Below are 22,089 nucleotides of genomic sequence, written 5' to 3' on the forward strand. Positions count from 1 at the left end.
GGGCAATTACCAGCTTACCACACTCATATTCTAAGCTCATGAGGCATTAGAGCCTTGTTTCTCGTTATCTACTGCTTTCCTAAATATGTCTCCACACTCACTAAGGTCCTTGGCATCTAACTTAGATTTTTCTCTCACTCATATTGGACTGCCACCCTGAGTGACTGACTTGCCAGGAAGATAATCCAACAATAGCTGTCTATTCATTGGCTCTGTCAATCCCAAGGATGGTTGTCTCATCTTCACTTTAGTCAGCCACATCGGTGGCCACACCGCAGGACATGTCATCATCCCCTCCAAATTGCTCCAAATCAATCCATTCCTATTATGTGGCTTTTGACTACAATTTCCTATCCTGCCAGCTTTATTATACTCCTACTTCCACAATCCTTTTACATCATAAAGACAACCAAATATTTTATATCCTTTCTTCATAACTTCCTCTCTTGGCCTCCCCTGGCTTCACTTACTTCTCCACTCTGCCTGGGACTCCTCCCACACATCATGTCTCACCAGCACCTTCAACTACGCAGCACCCTTGTGCTGCTGCTCCTGCTTATTATAACGTCCATCCATTTAGAGTCCGTGTTCCTCTCAGACTGCCGAGTGCCACTGGGAAAATTGCACACCTGAACAGACCGCACTCAATATGTCTTTTATTTTTTCTTAGTCCTTTCCTTCCATTGATCCCCTCAACAATTGTTTTAAACTTTTAACATCCTCCTTAAACCTCCCACCCAACCTTATACCCTCAATCTCAACCCACTTTATTGAAAATTTTCAAACATATCTCTATCCAGCAATAAAGACATCATCCATCACCTTCCTGCTTCCAGATTCAGAGGATGAGGTTTCTCTTCACTTGTTCCAGGACTAACTGTCCTCAGTGTGATCTTGATTACAGCCTTTCTTGTTTGTTTTCTCTTCAGTTTTGTCTTTGATTTTGTGTTTTGGAGGAATATATTTCTGTTTTCCAAGAGACTTAATATTTCTTCTATTTATAGACATTTCATGGATATAGGAATAGAATTATTTATTGATTTTTGGGATACAAAGTTCACATATAACTAGATAGATCTATTACATCATGCCTATATTTGATATTGCTTAAATTCTCTGTACCAGTCCTGTCCAAGAAAAAGGGAATGTATTTGCCTCATATGTAATTTTAAATTTTCTAGTAGCAACATGAAAAAGTAAAGACCCTCTGTGGAAATTAATTTTAGTAAATATATTTTATTTAACTCAATGTATCCAAATATTATTATTCCAATATTTAACATAAAAATTGAGATTTTATTCTTTTTTTACTAACCTTTTATATCCAATGTGTGTTTTATACTTACAGCAGATCTCATTTTAAATAGCCACATTGAAATGCTAGTGCTACTACATTGAACAGCACAGTTCTATACCCTTAAAAATATTTTGTTTCTAATGAATCTGTTGATTTCTGACAGAGAATTGTAAAATTTCCCATTAAGTTTGTAGATTCTTTGTCAGTTTAAATATTTTTTCTAATAATTTTTGCCTCATATATTTTTTCACCTGCTTGCTACCGTTTCTGCATTCCTGGTTCTTGCAGTAATTTATTTTTTGTTTTTGCTACAATATATTCTTAAATAATTCTTGATCAAGAATTATTTTCTCACTTTATTTTGTGTATCAAAAATTTTGTCCTTAGCCATAACTCCAAACCTTTTACATTTTTAGAAGTTGTTTTTAATTTCCAAGAATGATATCTTGGTCTTTGATATCTTCCTTTGCATTGCAAAATGCTTTTACATTATAGGTATAATATATTTTCAGATTTTTCTGAGAAACAGTTATAATGCTTTTAAGTTATTTTGCATTTAGTAAGCTATCTCTATGTCTGCAAGTATCAGTTCTATTAATTGATCAAAATGTTTCCCTTTTATTCTGTTTTTCCCCCTCTGAGCTATCTGGTGATTCTTCTATTCTATACATACTAAAAAATGTAGTCCCTGATTGATTAGAAAGGACTTGTGTGAATTTCCTCAATGCTTAAGCAGGTCTGTTTTCCCAACAGTTGTCTCTCCCCTGTGTGGGAAAACTGCTTGAGAAGGACTTTGTATAAGTGGGTGGAAAGTCTGGCTCTGCTCAGCAGAGAGCAGGTGGAGAGAAGAGAGTTAAGTTTTGGACTCTTCAGTTTTCTAAGAGGGTCTTGGCTCTCTAATTGAAAGAACATTGTGTAGTATTTCTCTCTGGAATGGGACTGCCTCTCCTTTGTCAAATTACTGCGTGTCCATTTGGAGATCAGGAATCACTTCAAGCCCTGGCATGCTTCTTTCTTAGCTTCTAACATTCGCAGAGGTTCCCAGGCACGTGGTTCATTTTCTTTATCTTGGGTTTATAGTACTTGCTCCGTTTGGGATTAGTGGTTACAGCCAAAGCTGCCTGAGGAGTCCAGCTTGCTCTTTGTTTGTAAATGTAGCTAATCAAATAACTAAACTTCCAGCAACAGTAAGGACTGTTTTTTTTTATTATTCACTCTCAGAATCATGCTTTGCCCTATACAGAACCTTGTTAATATCCACTATCCTCATTTAATCATCTCAGTAACCGAACAATGTGGATAGAGCAAGGACTGTTTTCATTCCTGTTTTGCCAATAAGAAATAAAATGCAGAGGGGTCAGTAACTTACCCAGAGCTGATCTGAGAGAAGAGAATATGCTTTCTAATTCCCCAACCAGGGCTTTTTTTTTAATCCCCCAAACTCTACAATCTGGAAAGAGCAATACCTTACTTAAAATGCAATACAATATAAACAGTTCTGATACTGAATTAGCCACAAGGAAAAAAAGATGAATCTTAGTCATCTCTTTGCATCTTTTTGTTAGAATATAGAGCCTGCTTTGAAAAAAAGTTGGAATACTAAGGAGAATGAAAGAAAAAAAAGAGCTTCTAAATTGGGATCCCTCAGATTTCCAGAAATATGCATGATGACAATTTGCAAAGAATATAAAATTGCAAGCAGTGTGTGTAGTTGCAATTTTAACTTCCACGTATTTGCCAATTTTTAAAACATAGCAATTGCAGTGACATTCAAAGAGCTGTCAGTGCTCATGCATAAATTGATAAGCAGCTTTGATCTGGCTAAAGATTTCCAAGATAATACAAATGTTCCCAATTATACAGTTGGGTAAATTAGAGGAAATTTGTATAAGCTTCTGAAGTATCTGGTCTATGCCAAACTAGTTGGACCATTGAAGAAAAGAAACAAAGTGATTCAAGTTATATCCCACAAACAAATGGTGAGGATGACTTATGAATATAACTTTTGTTTCTTCTTTACTCAGAACCAGGGTTATAGCTGAACCTCCCTGTGATGTGGAAGGTTCTGAGGAAGCAGACTTGTGGCCACTGTGCCAGTCTGTAAACAGGTAGATAAGTTGCACTAGTAAAGAGTACCAGGTTCGTTCCTGGTGGCAAAGCCAGGCCAGTGATATGAAGGTAGGAAAATGACTGTACTACATTATTTCTGATCTCAGCTCCCTTAAGGGAACCTGTTCAACCTGTACAAGTGAACCTGTTCAACCCATACAAGTTACACTGGAAAACCAGACTAGAGCTGTGCTCTGAAATATTTTTCATCTCCTTTCTGTTTTACTTATTTCAACTGACTATGCCTTATTTTCAGCTTCTCTTATTCCTCTTACCTCTCTTTGACTTTGAAGCTTAACTCCCAATTCTTGTTATATGAACTTCTACTTTTGGATATCCATATCACATTTGTTACCCTGGCTCCACCTTGCTCTTCCCTTCCTACCACAGGACTTGATGCTGGCCCTCTGACCTCACACATTGCACGTCATGATGAGAGGCACTCCAGTGTCTTGCCCCACTCTGCTTTAGAACAAACTGGTCCCACCACCTCTCCAGAAAGCTGTAACCATCCATTGCATATATGCTAAGCATCTCCCAAAGACTCCCCATGTCCTACCATAGCATGCCACTGGATAACTACCAGTGAGTTAAGAAGTTAATCCAATACAAGTCATGGAATCTCAAAGCTTCTACAACGTTGGTGAACATGGTGGCCTTTTTTGGCCTAATTCTCATCTTTAATGGAGAGAGGTTATTGGCATAATAGAATTTGAATTTTTCAATCTTTTCTACCAAGAGATACCACGGTAAATCTGGAATAGTAGCCAAGAGACTATGTCTGATCCTGACACCAGCCAGCTATGTGACCCTAACTACATAGTTCTAAATACCTCAATGTGCTGGAAACATTCCTTCATATTTCTGTCCCACAATATGCTCTGAGCTCTTCAGAGATAAGAACCACAATATCAGTATCTCACATCCATGGCACCAAGCAGGCAGCAACAAATGTTATTTGGATGAATGAATGAATTAAAGAATACAGTGAGCTGAAATTTATTTCTCTAAGTTTCATTTTGCTTCTTTCCTTTTTTCCCTCATTTATTCAATTAACATTTGCCAAGTGCTACATGCCAGACGTTTTAGTAGAAGCTGTAAATATATCAACTGATTTTTTGTCCTTAGGATCTAAAATTGTTAAAAAAAAAAACACGGTGGAGTGATAAATATATTGAATATATCTAAATTTCTCTCAGCTCTAAAATTCTAAGGACCAGAGATAAAATTCTAGCCCTCTTAGAATCTTTATTGTACAGGATCTATGAATAAAAAACTGAGAGAGAAGAAACTAAAACCAGAGGTGGGTAGCAGGAAGCTAAATCAGGAAAGTTGTTGGTAGTTATAGTAAAGATTAATTGGAACACTCTTTTTTTTTTTTTTTTTTTTTGCATGGGCAGGCTCCGGGAATCAAACCCAGGTCTCTGGTGTGGCAGGTGAAAATTCTGCCACTGAACCACCATTACCTGCCCTGGTACACTTTTGATTGCAATGAGAGAAACATAATTCAGATGGTTAGGTTGAACTACGTGAAGTCAGTTTTTATAGGTCAAATTTTTTTAATATTGGTAATTTCATATGACTTGACTAAATAGCTAAAGTAGAGAGAAAAGCAGAAATTTATTGGTTCCTGTCACTTGAGATTGTCAAGTGCAATTGGATCAAAGTCTCAAGTGATAGAGGACAATTTTTTTCATTCAAAGGACCCACCTTTTTATTTGTTTGTAATACAAATGTTCTTTTGGGTGATAGGAATGAGTGAGGTACTAAGTACTAAAAATAAATAGCTAGCTAGCTCTTTCTGATTGTTTCAATTAGCTCTGAGGGAGAAGGAAGAGGCTAATGGGATCTGGACAGTTTCAATCCATTAACTTCCAGCTTTTCAAATTTACAGCCTGATACTTCTTCAGCAGGACTGCTCCAATATGGGGAGATGTGATGACAGTTCAAGACTGAGTTGGCAAACATGGGGAATTCAATATGTATGTGCAGTATCAGTCTGATGTCCCTGTATGTTCTCTAAAATTCCATATATGGAATGTCCAGTCAGAGCTGAGAGTTTAGATCAGGGTGCTGGCCCATCTTTGCTCCACTGCTTCTCTGATTTTGCTCTGCAGAACACTGGGTTCTCAAAGGCATCTCGTTGCCTTGGAGAGAGGAAAAGTTCAAAGCTTCTGAAAGTTAGTGGGGGCCATTCTTTTGGCAACTTGCTGAGCTTACCAGTCCTTATGCACTTTGCTCTTTGGTCTCTCAAAGTTCACCATGAACATAGACACCCTCACAATGTCAAGTCCATTTACTATCACCTCACACTGGTACTCGCCCCACCATGTGATGGACCCTTCTGGCAACTTTAATGCATATAGGCCTACCACAACACCAAAATTTTTGAGAAAGTGATGGGCAACTATTTCAGGATTTAGCTCCCATTTGACATTGTTCCTCATTCCTACCTCCATGTGACAGCTTTTCAGAAATTTCACTGTTGCTTCACTTGCCCTGGTCTGGATCTTCTCTAATTTTCCTTCTTGTCTTAGCAATTTCTCCTCTTCAAACAGCTTCTTGTTTTGTGGGGAGGCATATACAGCCAGTCCTTGAGGAAGAAGTTGATTATGGCCCACAGATTTCTTCACTGAGAACAAGTCACCTCAGATCCATCCACAGACTGCATGAGAAGGAGCTCCAGATTGTTCTTGGGCCAGTGTTTCCTGTTCTCCACCAGCCTGTAAACTCAATGTCTCCAGTGCAGGTGCAGCTTCAGGCCTTCCCCAGCTAGCTGTTCCCTCCTCCTGCACTCTACAATGACGGTGCCCAGACTGTGAGAGAAGCTGAAGCTGCACTGTGGGCCGGGGATTCCCGCTCCATGTCGTGGCTGGAGTAGTTCCCCAACTCTTTCTCTCACCAGCAGTGCAGGGCCTGCCCCCTGCAGAGCCCCGACCAGGTGGGCAGCTGCCATCTTCCTGGCATGGGGGAGAGGGGGCCCAAACTGATACAGGGCTCTTACATCTAAAGACTGCCTGGTAAGGATGAAACATAACCACAGACGCCTCAAATTTATCTCATTTTAGCTTACAACCCTAGAGAAGATAATTCACTCTTTTTTCCGGTGAAGGACTCAGCTTGGTCCAGCTTGAGTCATATATTGACCTAAACAGCCAATCCCTATAACCAGGAGGATGGCTGGCAAAGCCTAATGTAAACCAACAGTCAATCTAGAGGGCCTAGCTCCAATATCACAAAGTACAACAAAGAAGAACTGGGAGTTCAGAGACAATAAAATGGTTACTGGTACAGCAGGATAAATATGAAGAAGACAATTCTTGGGCCCATAATTGTCAAACTTCTAAACAGCAAAGATAAAGAGAAGATATTGAAAGCAGCCAAATAAAAAGACATACTTCGTATAGGGGAAAAACCTGTTGGAATTATTATAGACTTCTCATAAGAATTTATGAAAGCCAGAAACTAATGAAACATCTTTTAAATATAGAAAAAAAAATACTGATCACTGGCAATGTGGAATTCATTATCTTACAAAAATATCCTTCTAGATTTAAGATTAAAGAAAGACATTTTTGGACAAAAGAAGATATTTCTTGACAGCAAACTGCATTATAAGGAATGCTAAAGGAAGTTATTTAGGCTGAAAGGAAATGACATCAGATGAAAATGTCGTCTTTAGAAAAGAATGAAAATATTTAAAATGGTGAATATTTGGGAAGGTGTAAAAGACTATTTTTCTCTTAATTACTTTAAAGTACCCATGACTATTGGAAGCAAAAGTTATAGCATTGTCTCATGGGGTTATAATCCATATTTATGTAATACATATGACAATTAGAACATAAAAGAGAGGGGTTAAATGGTAAATGGACCCGTATAGTTACAAAGTTTCTACATATTTTTGTGTTTAAAATAGTACTATATATATATATATATATATATATATATATATATATATATATATATATAAAATCTCTAGAGCAACCTCTAAAAAAATAAAGTGGTTTCATTAAAAAGCCAATAGAGAAGGCGGTCAGGAGGTAGCAGTGGCCACAGTGGCACTGGCAGAGGTGATGGTGGCACAGCGCCGCTCTGGTAGCCAGTAAATGACCTGCAGCATAACAACTATTAAACTGCAAAACAAATGGGGAAGAACATTCAAGATAAAGATAATTTATATCACAGGAAGGTTATTGAAAATGCAAAAGTGAAGCATCAGAGTAGACTAATTACACTGAATTTAGCTTTTGTGAAATTTGTACAGACCATACCCTAAGATTGACTTCTGGTTCCACAGAAATGCATAAGGAGTATCCTGTTGGAAAATGAGGATTATTATAAGAACTGGTGTGTCTAGATACTGATTCTGCCCTCTGAGGCTTAATTAAACCTGGACCCATACTTCGAAAATTCATTACCATAGACTCAGGTCATAATCAAAAGAAGAGGATGCTTTCAGAAAACAAAGAAAATCTTAAGCGCATGAAAACTTCAGAGCAAAGTAATGAAAATATTTGTGTAGCTCTGGAAAGGCAAAGAGCATTGCTGGGACAGGAAAGTTTGGGAAACACTGTGTGACCTTAGCTTATTAGCAAAACAGCGTCACCATATTCAAAACGTTTGGATATGTTTCTTCAAGATTCATCTGGGTATGAGCTTGACATATTGACCCTGGCTAGTGAACCAGCAAGCATGTAATGATCCATAGAAGCCAAGTCAAACATTTTATTCGACAGATCTGTAGTATAAAGAATTGAATGAATGCATTGGGAAGACAGTGCAGGAATAAACATAAACTTGAAGCAATAGCTGATGAAGTCTTCACAAGAATAGCAAAACTTCAAAAATGTATTAAAACAGTAGTATTATTTCAAAGGAATTGTTTGGAATCAAACAGTAATATATCCAGTGATATAGCCTGTAAGGTGGTAAATTCAGAGACTGTGAATTTGGATAAAATTTAAGAGTCAGTTAATAGTACAGATGAAAAAATTACTTCTATGAACTATGAACCTTCTAAACCTCCAGAGAAAGCAAGTGAAAGTATTAATTTTTCACTGGATCATGTTGAGTTGGTTTCTGAAAGTAACAATGATGATGTTGTGTTGACTTCTGTGGCAAGTCCTAATTTGAAAACTCCAATAGCATCAAATCCAGCAGGTATCTTAAACGTTGATTATAATGTGATCTTCTGTCAAATTAAAAAGCCTCAAGTCAGTATTTATTTAAAATAGAGAATTGTATGAAATTTTTAATAAAATAAAAAATGTAAATCTACCCTTAATAATGTCCTAATATATCTTAGTATTACATAAATGAATGATATCTTAATATTTTAAAAAGCCAATAGAAAAGGAAGAGGGAGTATGTGTTTGGTGTATATGGAGTATTTGTAAATAAAATTAATTTTGAAAGAATCAGATGATACTAATAAACAAATATGGACATCTGAAAAAGATTCAATACTTAAAAATAGTTAAGACAGATCACAGGAATACAAAACAGAGGGGATAAACATGAAGTAAATAATAAAATGGTAAAACTAAGTCTTACTATACCAATAAATGTTAATGTACAAAACAATCCCAATTAAAAAGTAGAGATTATCAGAAGGATAATAAATCAAGACCCAACCACATTCTGTCTGTAGGGAATGAGTCTTAAATATAAAGACAAAAGTTGAAAGTAAAAGAATGGGAAAAAATATGTACCATAAATTCTGTAAGCATAAGAATTCTGACTGGAATGGCCATGTTAATGTCAGATGAATTAGACTTCAACAAAATATTACCAGAGGTATAATTCATAATGATCAAAGATTCAACTCATCAGGAAGAAACAATACTTATGTATATATTTACTCAATTCCACAATCATAGAGGTTTTTTATAGTTAGAGATTTTAATACCCTTTCCTTTGATAACACAACTTGATAAAAAAAAAACTATGCAAAAATATAGTGAAGACATAGATGATTTGAACAACACTATCCCAATCTAGTAGTTATGGAACACTGCACCCAACATCTGTATAACATAAATTCATTTCAAATGCACATGACATATTTGCCAAGATGAATCATATGCTGGGCTATAAAACAAATCTTAACATCAGCGGATGTTGGTATATGACTGGATGAGTAACTTTCCTGAAAATCCACTGTGAGGTGAGAACTATGAAATTACAAGGAAGTTGAAGACCAGTTCTTCTCTTAAAGTAGTCACAATATAACAGGACAGCCTCAACATAAAGGTGGACATATCACTTCTAACCACCAGAAAATGGGCCTGCCTAACAACAGCAACTGTAAATAGGTGATTTTTAAAAACACATTGAAACTGTCAGCAAATCATTTTTTAAGACACCAGATTTTTCAAAGATAGGTGGACTAGGTTACTCTTTCCAGGAAAATAGAAGTAGCTTGATACCATTTATCTTCAAATGGCACCCCATTTTCTTACTGTCTTCCAACTTTTGGGACAGTGCAATCTAATAGAACTATAATGAAAGTCACATATGCAAGTGTGTAATTTTAAATTTTATAGTAGCCACATTGAAAAATGAAAAAAAATAGAAAAAATTAATTTTAGTAATATATGTTATTTAATCTCATATATCAAAATAGGCACTCAATAATTTCTATTTTGTTATTAGTCCTCAGAGAGGAGAATTTGCTAACCAGTCACTCTCCATAAAATTTATACCTGGAGAATGTTTCCATCAAATTTTATGACAATAGTATTAGCACAGCTGACATGGAAAGAAAATTTGGTAGACTAACATTTCTAGTGATCATCTCTAAAATCATGTCCTTATAAAAACAGACCTGCTCATTTAGATATAGCTTATGGTAAAAATCCTGCCACTTTAAACTAAGTGTCAGAAAATCCTTCCAATTATGCAAAACTCTTAATTCGTATTTTTAATTTTAAAGGTAGTTGTCATAGCAACTGCCACACACTACTAGAAATGGTGCTAGAAAGATATGCAAACATTTCCAAAGAATTTTTCAATATGTTGCAAAAACATTATACAATATTTAGCAGAAATGCTGCAAGTTGTAGTGAAGGGAAGTCTTCCATGGAGAACCAAAATTATACTTAGCCAGGAATTTTAAATGGGAAAGAATTTATATATATATGTAAAAAGAAGTCTTTGTTAACAAGTCCTTCTGAAAAAAAATGACTTAATTATTGGGATCAAACAACAATCAACTCAATAATAAAGAGGAAAATAATGAAATGGGAACTGACAGAATGAGATTGGGAACAATTTCTTCTGTATCGTCAGATTAGAACTTGCTCAGCTATTTCCATCTGGTGATTATAACACTGAGTTCTTGTTATTTTATAACAAAACATTTGCTCTGGGGAAAGGTTGGACCTCTAGGGCCTGGGGGCTGAGGCAAGGTTAAAGAGACTGGAAGAAGTAGCTGTTAATAAACTAAGTTCAGGCTTCCATGAGGAACAAGCCATGATTTCAGCACTTTGTCAAAATGCTATCTGAAACCCCATGATTTCTGAAGTGCATTCTAAAATGTTTAGCCTATTAAACTATTAACCTATTAGAAATCCGAGCATGTCTCAGTTATCTAGAGCCTATAAAATGCTACATTTCTTGTGACTCTCCATGAGTACAGAGAGATATTAGTGTTTCCCAAACACATGTGACCACAGTGCCCACTTTTCTTGGAACATTTCAAAGAGTTGACTAGTGTTGCATGGACACACTTGGAGAATAATAACTATAGTCAGATAAATAGGTACAGGCTAATGTACCTCCTAAGACCATTTTATATTCCCCCTTCCATCATCTCCCATCCCAATACACATCAAATATAGTTTTAAAGTTAATCAAATATGAATTTATCATATTAATTGATCAAAAGATTTGCCACTGAAAGGAAGATAAATCTTTTCTTTTTCTAAAATTCAGCTATTGCATCTGTCATGATGTATTTGTTACCTATTGCCATGTAACAAATTACCTTAAAATTTAGCAGCTTTAAAAGACAAACATTATCTCAAAGTTTCTGTGGATCAGGAATGTGGGTGCAGCTTAGCTGGGTATTTCTGACTCAAGGTCTTTCAGGAAGTGATGTTGAGATGTCTACTAGAGCTGTACTGTCATCTAAATGCTTGTTTGGGGAGGGTGATTTTGCTTCCAGGCTCACACGTGGTTGTTGGAGGTCTCCGTCATTCACCAGATAAGCCATTCCACAGGGCCACCTCACAACATGGCAGCTGGCTTCCATCTGAATAAGTGATCCAAGAAACTGTGAGGGAGAGCACACCAAGGTAAAAGGCAAAGTCTTTTAATAATATAATCTCAGAAGTGACATCTCATAACTTCTTCCATATTCTGTTCATTGGAAGTGATGCAATAAGTCCAGCCACATTCAAGGGGAGGGGGTTAACCTAAGAGGTGAGGACCCTTTGGGCCATCTTAAAAGCTGCCCAACACATGTCCCTGGACTTTCATGTAAATGCTACCTTTAAGTCACTATCTACTATATGCCAGGCTCTGTGCTCACATTATAGACAGTGTCTCTAAACCTCATAATATACTCTATATAGTAAATTATTATCTACATTTTTTAGAAAAGGAAAATAAAAATCTAAGCATCTAAGTAACCTCCCATTGATCACATAACATATAATTAATGGGGACAAAATAACCTGTTCTGATTTCAATCATATCTCCACTACTTTAGGTACCTATATTACTGAATATATTCAGTAATTCAATATTCAGTAATATTGAATATATTCAGTAATTCAGTAATGCAATATTCATATTGTATTAGAATGATGTGCTTGTCAAGCCCAGAAACACAAATGAAAATTAAAATGTCAAAAAAGAAAGGTGCTAGTACTTTTATTCCATTCACTGAAAATCTTGCATTGAGATGAAAATTCATTATTAATTGTACTTTAATGAAGAGATTCTTTAATTATGATTACTAAGTGAGGCAAAGTAAATGAAAATTTTTTCAAGTTATGATTCTTTAAATAGAAAAGTTCTTAATTATCAAAATATGATATAACAGGTAGAGGGAAATGGTTGAAGGTCTGCTAATTTGAAAAGTGTAAAAGCATGTAGTGGCTTAGTTTAAGAAGCACATGCTACGTGGGATTTTTGGTCAATATTTCTTCCAAACTTACTTTTTCAGAGAACCAGGAACTCAGTTTTCACTGGAATCAGTATAGAGCAGTAAAGGAGCATTATGATTACCCTATGAGCATTCCTTTGGACTATGTCTGATTGAAAAGAACAAAAACAAATAAATGCTGTCCAGGAATGGAGTAAATTGAAAGCATCAGAGAAATGTGGTTTTCTATCATCACAATTGAATTTCACCAGGGCTGAAATTGCATTCCAGAATGATGAGATCAGTAACGGCAGAGACATAATATGTCTCCCAGCTTTCTAGACTACAAGTATGCACTACAAATCTAAATTAGCCCCAGTGTTCTTCTGAAATAATCTGGACAGAATGTATCGGCAATTGGAAAGAGAGCAAATATTATTCACCTAAATTCATTTAAAAAGTCAAACCTTGCACAGTTAATTTTCTTATCTTCATTAATCTTATTTCCTTATAAAAGATACCAACTACTATTGTAAATAAACTCTAGGTAGGAGACGGAGACAAGCCAAAGCAAAACTGAGACGTGTGTTAAATTTTTAATTTTTACCCTTTACCTACCTCCTTTACCTATTACTCCTGTTCTGTCCAACACCCTAGCTATTTTTATAAGCTGATGTCCCCCAGACTGGATTTTATTCCTAACTTCTAGGAAAAAACTGCCCTATCTTGAGTTCCATCCTCTCAGGGTCTTTTTTTGCTAGGACATTAAAAACATTCTTTCCAAAGAAGTTCCTATCTGATAATGCAAGAATGTTCTTCCTCTTATAGTGCCAGCACAATCCCTTGTTGAATAGAGGTCGGTTATTTTTTTACTAACTGAAATGGCATTTATATACATAAGAGTAACCTACACAAGTTGTTTCCCTCAGGTGACTTGTGCAGAAGCCAGTGATATGGTACTGAAACTTGTATCTGAGAATGGAGATACCCAGCAGGGCAATTAGAAGAGAAAGAGAGAAAAGAAGTAGTCAGATTCAAAGTCCTGAACAAGATTTAAACTTAGCCTTAATATTGACTGTTTCTGCTACAATATAATAGTTGGTAATTTCCTCTAGATACCATCACATTATTTAAAAACTACATTATAGAAAAAATTGTTTCATTGGGGAGAAAGAACTAGGAGTTAAGGAAATTTAACTTTCAGTTATAGCATGATTTTTCCTGGAGGGATTTTAAAGATGATGTTTTTAAGAAAATTGGGTATATTTTTATTATTTAAAGCTGAGGAGAATAATATGTTGATGAAATTTGACTGGACCAAACCTAATTAACATAAGCAAATCTGGAATGGCATACAAAATTGGCAAATGTATTGATTGTCTAAATTATCAAAATAGACCATACCACAAAGCTCAACTTCCAATAGTAAATTAAACCTTTTTTTTTGCATGGGCAAGCACTGGAAATCGAACCCGGGTCTCCAGCATGACAGGCGAGAACTCAGCCTGCTGAGCCACCATGGCCCGCCCGAAGAAAACAATTTTAAATAAGCAACCACCCAAAACCAAAGCCATTTTATTTTGCTATACCATATGCATTCGACAACATGACTCCATTGAGAATTTAACATATGCTTTTAAAATATTTTCTTTTTTTTCTGTTCTATTGAGGGAGGGCTTAGAAGGCCTCCATTGCCATCCTTGGGAAGATGCCTCTAATTAAGGCACAGGTTATTTCCCTCGCAGAAGGGGGCGGGGGTTTAAGAGAGTTCTGAAGGTAAACATTTCCTGTTGTCAGGGCAATGGAAGTTTCCTAGTTTCCAAGGGCTGCTGTAATAGATGACCACAAATTGGGTAATTTCTATTACCCAACAGAAAGTTGTTATGGAAGCTAGATGTCTGAAATCAAGGTGTCCGTGAGGCTGTGCTCCTCTAAATCCTATGAGGGAGAATCCTGCCTTGCCTCTGTCTGGTTTCTGGTGTTTGCTGCTGACCCCTGACATTTCCTTGGTTTACAGCTGCAGCACTTCAGTTCCTGCCTCTGTATTTTTCCCTTGTCTACATCTCTTCTCTCCTTCTTTTGAAGGTGCCAGTCATTAGATTAAGGGCCCATCACCCCAGTAGGACCTCATCTTAACTAATTCCATTTGTAAAAACTCTATTTCTAAAAAGGATCACATTTCTAAGATGCTGGGGATCTGTTTTGTTTTTGTGGGGGGTGAGGGTGGGGAAGGAGTACAATCCAACCTATAGTAGATTCCTTTCTGTCTGAGGGTCCATCCTTGAGGGGCAGTGTCCCATAGAGGGAAAAGGAATAGTGGTTTCAGTTCACAAACACCAGGTACCTGACCCATTTCTAACACAGCACTCCTGGAGTGGCCAGCACTGTAGCAAAATGGTTGTTACTAGGACTGCATGAGTCAACCACTAATATATTTGTGACCTGGGAAGCCAAAATAATGGGTACTCTTGGTGGCACTGGGAACTGAAGAGTCATTTTCTCTCAAAGGTTGCTGATCATCTGACAGTGAAGGATGAATTTTCGAAGGTGACACCGTGGGGCAATCAGAAGTAATGGAACGAGCCAGCTGATAAGGACCTGGGCCCTCTCTTTTGTGCAGCCCAGTTAGGTGTGGTAGTTGGGTAGATCTCATCCCTCATGGAGTTAATAAATTTTCTATGATTTTTTTTCTTCTCACCATTCAAAGAATGTGACACACACAAAAAAGAAATACTAGACCCAATACCAACCTGATGATTCAGAGCTTGAGTTAGTTTAATTTGATATGTAAGATAAAAGACAAGTGACTACATTTGAACCCAGATTTGTATAGCAATTAATACTATTGTAAGTACAAGCATTTTTTATACCTGCATTTTCCCACCTGAGTTATGAGATTCCCCAATAACGTTACAAATTGATACATTCCACATGCAAAACATGTTCCTTAATTTAATTACTACATTTCAGCTAATATAACTCATTTAAATTGCTGTCAATGCCCTCCAGTTAAATAGCATCAAAAATAGACCAGAAGTTGAACAAGTTGGGTTTATTGCTTTTGCAGGAAGAGAGAAAGCACACCATGGGACCTGAGGCATTTCAGGAAGAAGGTGTTCAAAAAATTGACTATAGGTTTTGGGGTTGTTTTAGGTGATTTGAGGAAGGCTTGAGGAAGTGGGGTTTGTTCTGGATTGGATGCTGTCAGGAAGTAGCAGTAACTCTATGCTTGTGGTTCTTAATTAATCTTATTGTAAAGGAGAGATGACTGGACCAAGGCAAAAAATTAACCAGAATAGGATGATGCTTGGTCATTTTTTTGTGGTTTGGACAGTGTGCTTTTTTCTATGTTGAGTCATGATTATAGAGTGTCCATTTTTTTGTCTTGATTCATCATGTTCACAGAGTAACTTTGATATTTGATGCTCTGTGAAATTGTTTATGCTTTCATAGGAGAGCACCAAGGCCCTGTGTCAGGCAAATCATAGCAACACCAAGGCCAAGATAATAATACCCAGCCAGCTCCCGATGTCAGGCGCTGCTCTTCTCTTTCTCATCTCTATATTGGCATATTGTTATACCGAGTATCCAAAGTACAAGAGCTAGGCCAAACAGAGGCAAAATAAGGAGTCAGGAAGTAATCAAATGGAAATAGAATCTGACCAAGGGTAAAAAAATAATAGGATAAACTGGAATAATTGCTAATTGTAAGATGGTGCTTGTTTGGATGAGACATTCACCTGGGTGAGAGTGGATCTAGCTGGCCTAAAAGCTCAGAATTAATGATGATCTAATGATAAGATTTGGAAAATAGTTGCCTCTTGGAGCTATTCTAAAGACAGTCTTGGTTGGAGGTTCCTTTCCTAAATTCATTTGAATAATTTTCTTTAAACAGCTGCTTAATCAATGCCAGGCTTAAAAATGGCTTGCATAATTTTACAAAGTGAAATAATATTAGAGGCAGAAATGGTAGTATAATGATCATTCTCCCTCCTGACTCCTCTCTATCTCTCTCTCTCTCTCTAACTGACGTCCACTTGCAGGCTGTATACTCCTACCCCTTAAATCCCAGAAGATCATCAGCCCATCACCTCTGCTGGTGAGAAAATGTCAGCAACCCTGAAAAATGCTTCTTGGTTAAGATAACCTGTTCATGTCACTAAACTGGGGCTTCCTTAATTTATACTTTGTATACTAAGTCCAGTGACTTGTCCTTCTTGGCTGAAATTTCCTGCAGTCCAGTAATATGGCTGGTACAAATAACCTTAAGCAAATGATAGCTTTTAAAGGGAGCAGGTTTTATGATTGATATATTAATTATAAATGATGAAAATTCTACTTATACTGCTGAGTGAACAGCCTAAAATAATAAAATAAGGAAGAATATACATTAGACTTGTACCCAGATCTTCTGGCCAAAATCCAATGTCTTTTCATTAGGCTGGGGATTCCTGAATGGACTTTTCTATTGCCTATAGTGGAGTCTGACCCACATCTTGGGGGAAATCTAGTCTCTAGGCCTTCATCTCTCTAAACTGACCTACCTAATAGCTGACCAATCCTGAATTTTCTTTATCGAAAACGTAAGGGTAGATAGAGTTGGTGTCGATTGAAGCTCCTCTGTCCTGACCTCCACCTTTTAACAGGAAGCGCACAAATACATATTTTGGAAAGTTGGAGCTCTGAGAAGTAATTTGAAGTTCACAGTGTAAGAGCTTAATTATGTGAATTAAACTAGTTTGTGAATTTAGGTTGAATCATTACTGACTTCATGCTCCTACTGTAATAAACTACTCGTAGTACATTCAGTAGTGGACAGCAATTGTTCAGGCTTCTCAACATTCTTGCCCCCTTTCTTTTGGAAACAAATCTCACCCTACTTGCTGAATTTATGGATATATGACACAAGCTGGGCTAGTTGCTATTGTTCATCCTGAACTTAGTTAAAAAGTTGTGCATTTAATTAAAGTGGGCCAATCAGAATTTTTTGGTGGCATGTTTTTCAAACTATAGTCAAGAAGAGATTTCTTTTCTCTGATCAGAAAACCATCATTATATTAATCTGGAGCAGCTGGTGGCTGTATCCCATGGGGGAAACTCTCAGAGAATGAAGCCAACAGACAGAGACATAGATGATAGAGAATTCTGATGGTGTTAAAATTTGATTCTAACCATGCTCTCAGAATCTGATTCCACACATACTTTCCCTTCTTGAGTTTGATTTCGCAGTTCTTCCTCCAATTATATTAGAAAACTCTAGTAAATTTCTATATTGGTTTCCTCTTGCTGTTGTAACAAATTACCACAAACATAGTGCCTTAAACCAGCACAAGTTTTTTTATTTCACATTGCTGGAAGTCAGAAGTCCAAAATGGATCTCATTGGGCTTTAAACCAAGGTGTGAACAGAAAGATGTGAGACAGAAAGTTGTTATTAGTAATTAAGAGCTGCATTCCTTTTGGGAGACTCTGAGAGAGAATTCATTTTCTTGCTTTTTCCTACTTCCAGAGACCACCTACATAGTGTTCCTCTTCCATCTTCAAAGCCGTCAATGGCCACTGGAGTCTTTTTTACATTATCATCTTTCTGTTCTGATACTTCTGCCTCCCTCTTCCCATGTGTCTATACTGGGCCCTCCTGAATAATCCAGGATAATCTTATTTTAAAGACAGGTAATTAGCAGCCTTCATTCCATCTACAAGCTTAATGCCCCCTTTCCATATAAAATAGCATATTCACAGGTTCTTGGAATTAGAACATGGACATAGTGGGTGAGGGAGAGGTGGTGGTCATTATTCTGCCTATCATAATTTCTGATAAAAATTAAACATCATATAAAACTAATAAAAAATTAGTTTTTTATCACTTTCAACTAAGATACATGAAAAAATGTACATGCTGTACAACTTCATGCTTTCCTGGCTTCCCACTGACTATAATGCTCTTCTTTCTTGGTCTACTTTGAGAATGCCATTGATCCCTTAAGAACCTACTCAAGCTTCATCTCTTTGGTATATACCTTTCCAGACTTCTCCAGGTAGAAAGAGTAATTCTCTTTTGTTTTTCCCATAGTCAATGCATACCTGTTTGCACTGATTATACTCTACTGAAATTATTTCCTTACAAGTGTATCTCTCTCAGGACCTTATGATTTCCTTGCATACGAGATCTATGAATTATTCATTACTATATCCCTAGCATCCAACACAGTGCCCAGAACTTATTTGGCTCTTAATAATGTCTGTTTAATGAATAAATTATTCTTGATGTAAAACCTCTTTTGGGACTTTAAGGCTAGCATTAAGGCTAGATGCAAGATTAGACCATAGTTCTGCAAGTCTTTTCTTTCTTAGAGAAATAGTTTGTATATCAGTTAAACAACCATCTTGTCCTAAGACTTCATCTAAATGTACAATCAGATTAGTCAGTCTTATGTTGGTCACTGAGCTTCTGATCAAATGGCAAGTGGTGATTTCATCTAGTCATTTAAATGATTAAAATTACTAGACTGTGTGCAGGGTTGCTAAGGGAACAACATCAGGCCACTTGGTGATCAATTCTTATTTAGTAATGGACCATTACAGGGGCTGACAAAACCAAATTGATAAATACATATAAATTGATTGAGTTACATTAAGGATCAGGAACAAAGTTATACCCAGAGATAAAGGCCATCCCTTTTCTATGCTTTTCCCTGTTTCAGAGGGAGCAAAATGCTTCATAATGAAAAGAACATAGATTCACATACAAATGCTAACAGACAAGGTGTTTTGGACCTATGTGGCTAAAACAAAATTAGTCATTTCTTAGCGAAGTGTAAGGTAAACTCCTGAATATGCAACAGACAAAATACTAGTTATAAAAACTTGTGTGATAAATTCAAATGAGCTTAATGTAATTCATCAAAATAAATATTTTCAAATATTCCTTTTTTTAAAAGAAAGTACATTTCTGTAATTTATGGTGGACATTCTACTTCCTGTTGACTTCAATCATTTAGAATACTAACTGCAAGGTTATTAAAGTTGAATCTGTTGTGACAGGGTAAGTGATATTTTAAAGGCAACTTCTGAAAAATAGCATCTCTCCAGGATCTAATTCACAGTGATGTATCATGCCATCAAAGACTAAGTTTCAGCCATCTGGATTATTTCTATTCCAGGAGTACTCTGGGTGAAAATATGATATCTATTTGTTTGGGAGGCAAACCTGTATATTTCTGGAGAAAGCAACCTAATGGCATTCAGGTGTCATTGGCTGCAAATCATAATATGTGCCTGGGACTCCTTTTCAGACCACGGTAGGATAGAACTCCCATACCTCTGGGCTCCAGAGAACTGCTAGTCTTCTGCACACAGATTTGAGCAGCGTAACCTACTGTGAATGTTTAAAAACCAGTATCTCCTTTGCCAGCTAACTCTTTTAGATCCAACTCATAATCATCCTTACCTTTAAGGAATGTAGGAAACCACTTTTCAAATAGTGCAATCATTCCTTTATGCAAAATTAGTTGAAGTGGAAGCAACAGGAAAAAATATTCAATCATGTTATCATAAGTAAGATGATAACTTAAAAACAGAAGTGGTAGTAGTGGGGGACAGATCTTGGTCAAGCAATATTTCTACAGGATTGAACATTCTAACCCTGCTGTATCTAGGACATCATATTTCATCCTACCTTAAAAATAATCCAATGGAAATGCTAACTTCTTGCAAGATGAGACATTCACTTTAAAATTAGCAGCACCTCTGCCACATTGAACTACCCCATGGATGCCTTTCACGATGTGATCTATGTGAATGGCACCACCTTATGCTGCAAAGTGCACCTGCTGCTCAGCTGGATTTGGTGATCCTGTTTTCAAGGAAAAGCTCTGCATCATCACTTGAAATGTCAAAAAAACTACAAACAATCTAAATACCCTTCAAATGAATTATTTCTAATAAAATCCATTCTATGGCCTGTGTGTACATTTATGAATATATGTATGCATATACGTATCACTTGTGGCAAAGGTGGTTAAGATGTCAGTGTGCCTTCTCTGATCCTTCTTCCTCCAGAATAGCCGGATGAAGAAGCTTCTAAGCCCTGAGGGGACAGAAAACAGATATAAAGGGAAGAGCTATAATTGCCGAAACACTATGTGAAGCAAAGTCACCTGCCACCCCAAATACCCTCATTGGATAGATATGTCATGAAGAAATAAATTATATTGTACTAAGCCACTGAACTTCTGGGCACTATTTGTTATAGCAGCTAGCATTACCGTAATATGTGGAACATCAAGTTTCCACCTTAGGATTCAGTTGTCTTTGGCAACCTAATCAACTCTAAATATTTATTATCTCTAGAATTGTGTGGAATTGCAAGTATGTTCCAGGGAACACTATTTATGGAAATGCTTTAGTTGGGAGGGGGGTTCTATGAGCAAATAAACAGGATATTCATTAGGATATTAATCACAATGGGAAACAGTAGTTTAATTTTGTTTAATATGGAACTCACATGGAACAGAACTTCTTTGTAATTTCTCAATTAGATTTTCAGGCTCAACATTTTCAATATCAGTCTTTTTTTGTGAAGGCGTAATATACCAAATTTTGCTTCTTGATCTTAAGAGCATGTGAAGTAGCATTTTTATTCCATATTGACTGCCTCTCAATTACAGATAACTTTGTAAATAATAAAATTATTATATTTCAAATATACACAATAGTATAGTGAAGAGTATAATGAGTCCTTCTTTCAACAATAATCAACTCTTGGGTAATCTGACTTTATACATACCTCCACCTACTTCTCTCCAACCTATAAGATTATTTTGAAGCAAATTTCATCATTTTATTTATAAAGAGTTTTAGCAAGAATATCTAAAATATAAAGGAACTCAGTTTCATGAGTTTTGACATGCATATATAAGCATATAACTGCCATTAAAATCAAGACAGAATATTTCCATCAACCAAAAACTTCCCCTCATGACCCTTTGCAGTCTGTGTTCCTCCTATCTCAGCCCCACTAATCTGTCTTATGTACTTATACTTTTGTCTTTTTCAGAGTATCATATAAGTGGGATCATACCACAGCCTCTTTTTGGCAGGGAGGGGGTGTGGTGCATAGTCAAGCAATTGAACCCAATCCTCCTGCATGGAAGGCGAGCATTCTACCACTGAACCACACATGCACCCCATACCATAGCCTTTTGAGTCTATCTGCTTTTACTTAGCATAATTCTTTTAGGAGTCATCCATGTTGTTGCATGTTTCAATAGTTTGTTCCTTTCATTTGCTGAGTGGTATTCTCTTTTATGGATATGTCACAATTTGTTTATCCACTCACAAGATGAAAGGCAATTGTCTCCAGTTTTGGTGATTACAGATAAAGCCACTACAAACACTTGAATTTAGGTTTCCATATGAATATAAGTTTTCATGATCTTGGGTAAATATCTAAGAGTGGGATATCTAGATCATATGGCAAGTAAATATTTAACTTATTAATATACACTTAGAAACTACTTATTTTCCAAAATAGGAGGATCATTTTGTATTTCCACAAGTACTTTTAAAGTGTTCTGGAAGACCTTTAG

The 22,089-nt window shown here is 36.5% G+C and overlaps 1 protein-coding gene and 1 pseudogene across 9 annotated transcripts in view; one reads left to right on the plus strand and one right to left on the minus strand.

Moving 5' to 3' along the window:
- The window catches only part of LOC143654020 (uncharacterized), a 549,535-nt gene that overhangs the window by 474,617 nt on the left and 52,829 nt on the right, over nt 1–22,089 (plus strand). The gene's annotated exons all lie outside the window — the stretch shown is intronic.
- LOC143653161 (large ribosomal subunit protein bL9m pseudogene) lies at nt 5,572–6,362 on the minus strand (annotated as a pseudogene).

Source organism: Tamandua tetradactyla, chromosome 13 (assembly GCF_023851605.1).
Source record: "Tamandua tetradactyla isolate mTamTet1 chromosome 13, mTamTet1.pri, whole genome shotgun sequence".
Lineage (NCBI taxonomy): Eukaryota > Metazoa > Chordata > Mammalia > Pilosa > Myrmecophagidae > Tamandua > Tamandua tetradactyla.